This window comes from Poromitra crassiceps, assembly GCF_964638095.1.
Source record: "Poromitra crassiceps genome assembly, contig: HAP1_SCAFFOLD_1194, whole genome shotgun sequence".
In the NCBI taxonomy this organism is placed as follows: Eukaryota; Metazoa; Chordata; class Actinopteri; order Beryciformes; family Melamphaidae; genus Poromitra; species Poromitra crassiceps.
The window spans coordinates 31,308-37,418 of record NW_028151216.1 but is presented as its reverse complement, the minus strand read 5'-3'; the positions used below and the strand labels follow the sequence as shown (position 1 = coordinate 37,418).

Sequence of the window (6,111 nt, the reverse complement as noted above, 5' to 3'; positions counted from 1 at the left end):
CGATCAGATTGCAATCCTTCTTCAATGCGTTTTGGGGGTGTTTACACCTGTACTTTCAAGTGATAAAACACAATCTGATCACAGAAAACGCATGTTAGCGCCAGGTGTAAATGGCCTCCATGACTGTTATTGCCACTTGATAACTCTGTGTTTGTGTCTTCTCTCTCCAGGGGGGGGCGCCGACGCCCTTTGACAGAAACTTTGGCACCAAGTTGGGTGTGAAGGCTGTGCAGTGGATCTCAGAGAGAATAGCTGAGAACTTCCGGCAAGGTGCAGTAGTGATGAGTTGACAGTTGACATGAATAAACTGTTGCAAAATGGTTCAGAAACTTAACCCATTGATACCTGATGCAGCATTTGTGTGTGTATATCCCTTTAAGACCGCGTCACGCGGTTCGCGGTCTTAAAGGGATACACACACAAATGAGGGATATACACGCAAATGCTGCATCAGGTATCAATGGGTTAACGGCCAACAACAATGATGTCATGATTCCATTTCGTCCCATCAGGGCGTGTGTTTGCCAACTCAGCGGACACGGCGTGTGTGCTCGGCCTCAACAGGAAGGTCATCGCCTTTAGTCCCGTCACTGAACTGAAGGATGTGACTGATTTTGAGTAAGCAGTGCAACAACCCTGTTTCGTTTTTGTCACATGACCATATGATTATTCTGTAACTTAACCCTGTGAAATTTAAATCTCAGAAGCACCAGTATAGGGACTGTAATGCATCTTATTTTTGCAGGCACCGGATGCCCAAGGTCCAGTGGTGGTATAACCTGCGGCCCATGCTCAAAATGTTGGCCAAGTACCAAACCAGCTTCAACGAATACGTCCCAGGAGAGATCGAGCACGTGACCCGGCGATCCATCAGCATCGACCCTGGGTTCTAGTTGAGTCTCTCCGTATTGATCTCTTATCAATCCTTCCTGCCTGGTTCCACACAGAGCATTGATCTCTTATCAATCCTTCCTGCCTGGTTCCACACAAGAGCATTGATCTCTTATCAATCCTTCCTGCCTGGTTCCACACAAGAGCATTGATCTCTTATCAATCCTTCCTGCCTGGTTCCACACAGACTGCCAACTAGAAGAGCGGTTTGTGGGGCACCTATGCAAGACTGAGGGTCTGATGACATTTAAAAGTCGCATTGACCTGAGTCTCATAAGTCACAGTCACTGTAGTAGAGGCTATATTTAATTAATGCATAAAGAATGTACAAAAAGTAATTCATTCCTTGAATGAGGAAGACTGGGTGTACCTAGAAATTGGAGGTTTACTACTTAACAATAATATAACATGCAGAAGTATAAATGGTTTGTCTGACATACTAAAGGAAATACTGGCTAACATTTTTGAAATCTATGTTTTGGTTGTTGTGTATAATCTGACAGAGTAATGCTGTTGTAACGTGTTGTTGTGCTACATAGACTGTGTTGCATAGTTGATTTCTCTACTGTTGACAAAATGTTATATTGTAAGTCGCAAAGCGTCTGCTAAATGACGTAATGTAATGTATTAAAAAAACAACATTGCATACACTTAACTGTGTATCTGCTTTATGGCTATCGATTATGAAGTAAGGCCAATTGAACTTACATTTTCTATCTATCATATAGGCGAGATGAACCCAACGGAGCCCATGTCATGATATGATTGGTTGAAATGGGGTAGACATTTGATAGTGCAATGTGACGTCAGCAAACTGTAGATTACTGTTTTGAATGAAATCTTGAAAAATGAACTTTTGATGTGAAAAAGTGTGAAAAACTAAAGAAATTTGATTTTTGCGATTTCTTTTTGCATACATTATTAAATAGGTGCACCGAATACCCAGGTATTTGAACTCAAATTTAAAAAGTAATTTTTGGGTTCAGCTCGACTTTAAAGGTATTTGAGGCTAGAAGTTGGTGCTTATTAGTCCAATATCCATTTTAAATGTGTGTAAATTAATCTGGATGCTGTGCGTATGTGTGAATCACACACCTCAGTAGGACAGTATCGTAACACGCTAATGTACATTTTAAATGCTCCTGTATATTTTGCACAGAAACAAACTTCTTCTATTGTTGGTTTGTTACTCTATAGATATTTAACTGGACTGATGTGAGGCAGTCACATGACTTTCTCATGTCATGGGGCCAATTGTCCTTAGGAATGTGAATTTCCTGTTCATATCATTGTGTACAACTGAAACACTGCTTCTCTCAATTCAAACCCAGCAGCATGTCTCCACTAACAATATGCCGTTTACTACCCAATTATGTGCAAATACTTACTACGGCTAAATTCCTTTGCAGATTTTATTAACACATCATCATCAGTACTTGGAAATTAGGCATCTCTCAAAAGAAATGTGAATGTATGTCATTACATTTAATTTTGATACCAATGCTATCTCTTCAATAAAACTTGTCCAACAATATCATGTCTTCAATTTACTGTAAATAAATGTTAGGAGAAGTATGATATTAAGTTTTATTAAGCATAAACATAGATATAGCCAACTTTGAACATAACCAGAAAGAAATAGCTTCTGGGAAATCTCACTTAGATATTAAACTGTTAAACATCTTCAAAATTGATGAACGATAACGGTGTTAAACCCTGCAATCCTACGTTAAGTGTTAGTCACTACCCCACTAATATGACTGTTACTGCAGACAACAGCAAAAGGAACTGCTGTTACAAATAAAAGAATTCTGCATTTTTCAGTCCAATGTTTTTCTTAAAACTTGAATGAGAAAGGACATTCGTCCCTGGCCGTCTTATCTCGGTCAGCTGTGTCTCGCTGAGGACTGTTGGAGCCAAAGGAAAAGTGGAAGACTTCACCCTGCTCTGTTTGGTCAAACAGGAACCCCGGGCCTGCAGACACATATATATATATATATATATAACACTAACACATGGGCCTGCACAAACACATTCACAGCTCCAAGTGGGTAACACTAACACATGGGCCTGCACAAACACATTCACAGCTCCAAGTGGGTAACACTTAACACATGCACAACACTACATTCAATTATATTGAAAGACATTTGATATTTACCACTTGAGGATTTGGATTCAGACGTTTTCTGAAAAGAGGGATGAACAGAGTTTAGTATAGTTTTGTACTTTTGTTATTCATATACAGTATGAAGTAAGGGTCACAGTGAAAATGTGGTACCTTGTCACTGAAGTAGGAGCTGGTGAATCCGAAAGGTGAGTCCTGCAACGAAACGCTACATTAGTCCAACACTACAAAATCAGTGACGACTGTAAGTGTCATTTTTTTCCTCAGCATTCACCTCCTGTGCAGAGCCCATGTCAAATCCAAATCCAGAGAAACTTGGTGAGCAGCTGCCTTTGTCGGAGGTCATGGAGAACCCGAAAGCTTTGCCATCAGAGGTTCCTTCACGTGAGAATTTGCTGGGGCTGCGGCTGAACAGAACACCGGCAAACATGTTCATGTTATTGACTATCACGACAGTGGTTCAGTGATCTCTTTGTACAGCATATTGAAAGCTGTGTTCGACTTGACAAATAAAATCTTACTTGAGTGAGAATGTAGGGGTGGGAGACACGACATTCATGTTTCCCGGGGAGGACGGGGGTTTGGTTCTCGGAGGAGTACGCTGAGGAAAAGCAGTGACTCCCTCGTTGTCGTCCTCGTCGGTAATGAATGGTGTCTGCTCCTCCTCCACATCTTCTTTGTCCTCCATCTCCTCTGCCATTGCGTCCTCTATGCCTGACATGGACTGTTCCTCCTGTTTAGAAAATATCTTGAGTGTTTTCCACCAGGAAGAATGGAAGCCTCCAGAATAGTGACACTGCTTTCATCGAAACCGTTATTTATAGAATACCATTACAGTATGAACATTTAACAGGCTGATGCAATCACAGATTCAAGTCCCCGCCCTATTCTATGGTTTGTGCCTTTGGGAGGGAAGTGATCCAATTGAAACATAGGAACAGCATGTAAATGATTAAAGTTTAATATGTCACTTATTTAGTGAAGTGACTATAGATAGAACTATAGACTATAGATAGACTATAGAAGTGACTATAGATAGTTCTTTTGTTGCACCCTCAAACCCTCTTCAGGGGAAATTACGCTCAGTCAGTGTATTAAAAATGAATAAAAACAAAACCTGTTCCTCTGGTCCACTTTCCTGGTCCTGATCCGATGGTTGGCTTTGTTCTGGAAGAATAAATGAACTATTTTATGGATGAGGAGTCTGGGAATATTGTAAAACGTCAAAACATCTATAAAAAATATGTTAGGTGAATTGCAAGACAAGATAAGCACATTCAGTGAAATACAATGTCAATCTTTGCTACACATACCATATAACTGTTGAGACGACCACAGTTCATGCCTTGCTTCTTCTGGTGCTGGAGGATAGGAAACAGTATCCTGGGTCTTGCTTTTCTCATGAATCTCTTCAGTGTTTGCCTCGACTCCAAATGTTTTATGACCATCCTGCAAAATGTGTATAGGTTTATCAATGTAGGTAGTGTATAACACAATGCTAGTTCAAATGAAGGGTCTCCTCGTGGCTTATAAATGGTATAAGCAATGTTTACACTAGCCAGTAAAACAGTTTGACTTACACCTGCATTTACCAATTTGCTGACTTTCAGCACCTTTCAATGGCATTAATATCACTAAACAATGTACTGAAGGATATGTACCTTTGTTGGGGTGAGGTGAAGGGAGGAGAGGTCTATGATGTCCTTCTCTGTCTGATGATCTGACTGTTCCTCTGGTTCGGTTATGGTCGGCTCATCAGAAATACTAAGGGAGTAATGGATACAATCAGAGAAAAGTTTAGGTCTGCTGGAAGCTAGGCTTTGTTTGTTCCTCATATCAGTAAGCCTTCTGTGAAGGATACCTGTCTGGTGGTTTCTCAATGGAAGAAGGATTGTCTGTTTCACCTGGTCGGACAGAAATGAAATGAACCGTGTAAATAGCTGCAAACCTTCCAGCCACACCAGAACAAGTTATTCTTGGGAACATATAAAACGTTTATTACCAACTAGAGTGTCCAGCTCTTTCTGTTTCCTCGTTATCAGGTCCTCACAAGCCTTGATCCTACACTCCATCTCCTGCTTTTCAGCCTGCAGTGTGAGGAGCTTTTCAGCAAGAGGATTTTGGAAGTAGTAATCTTGATGCTCCTGGAACACTTTCCTGTAACTTGCGATCCTCTCTTCGTAGACTTCCCTTGTTGGGTTACAAATGTGCAACATGTCAGCTTTATTTGTCATCATCATCATACACTCAAATGTCTTTGGTGTCCAAATTCAACATGGCAGCTGAGCTGACTAAACTTACATGTCTTGGTTGTAGCTCTCTTTTCTCCTCCCTAGTTCTGCTTTCAGTGTCTTCTCATACTCAAGAAGTCGGTTGTTAGTCGCCTTCATGCTAGATGGACGGCAATGAATACAGACTTTACAGTAGGCTATTTTTTTTAACCTTTTATTTATACAGGGAGAGTCTCACTGAGAGCAATGCTCTCTTTTTCAGGAGCGCCCTGTTCACATTCACACACACATTCACACCTGGAAGCTGACCAGCACAACCACAGTCTGATCTGCTGGCCACTGATCAGCTCCACTGGAGCGGTTGGGGATAAGGGCCTTGCTCAAGGGCCCCTCAGTGGTGGTAATGAGGGAGGGGCAAGCGCTGCTTTTTCACTTTCCCCACCCAGATTTATCCTGCCGGTCCCGAGAATTAAACCGACGACCTTCCGGTCACAAGCTTGCTTCTCTAACCGTTGGGCCACCACTGCCCATGTTATATGTCATGGTATATGTAAAAAAAAATACATGCCATAATCCTACCTATAGTCACTGACAAGCCAGCTCCATGTTTCTACCACACTGCCATACCTTTTTGCATTTGCTCTGTAATGTATCACAGTATTCTGCTTCACAGTGATTTCTTCCTCAAGTTTCTTTTCATTTCTCTGGGTTGTTTCAATGTAAGACTTTATCTCGACAATGTCACCCCTGTAAACTGTTGACAAAAAAACACATCAGACTATATAGTTATCGTTACTAGTCACCAATTGTGTATGTTATTGGCTGACAGCGCAGGGCAGCTGTGTGTGTGTGCATGGTTAA

General features: G+C 41.3%; 1 pseudogene across 1 annotated transcript; it reads left to right on the top strand.

Moving 5' to 3' along the window:
* Window positions 1-170: 170 nt before the first annotated feature.
* Window positions 171-2,412, top strand: LOC310771775 (ATP-dependent 6-phosphofructokinase, liver type pseudogene; annotated as a pseudogene). The gene is made up of 3 exons: window positions 171-270; window positions 513-618; window positions 746-2,412. The product of its transcript is annotated as an ATP-dependent 6-phosphofructokinase, liver type pseudogene (transcript).
* Window positions 2,413-6,111: the final 3,699 nt, after the last annotated feature.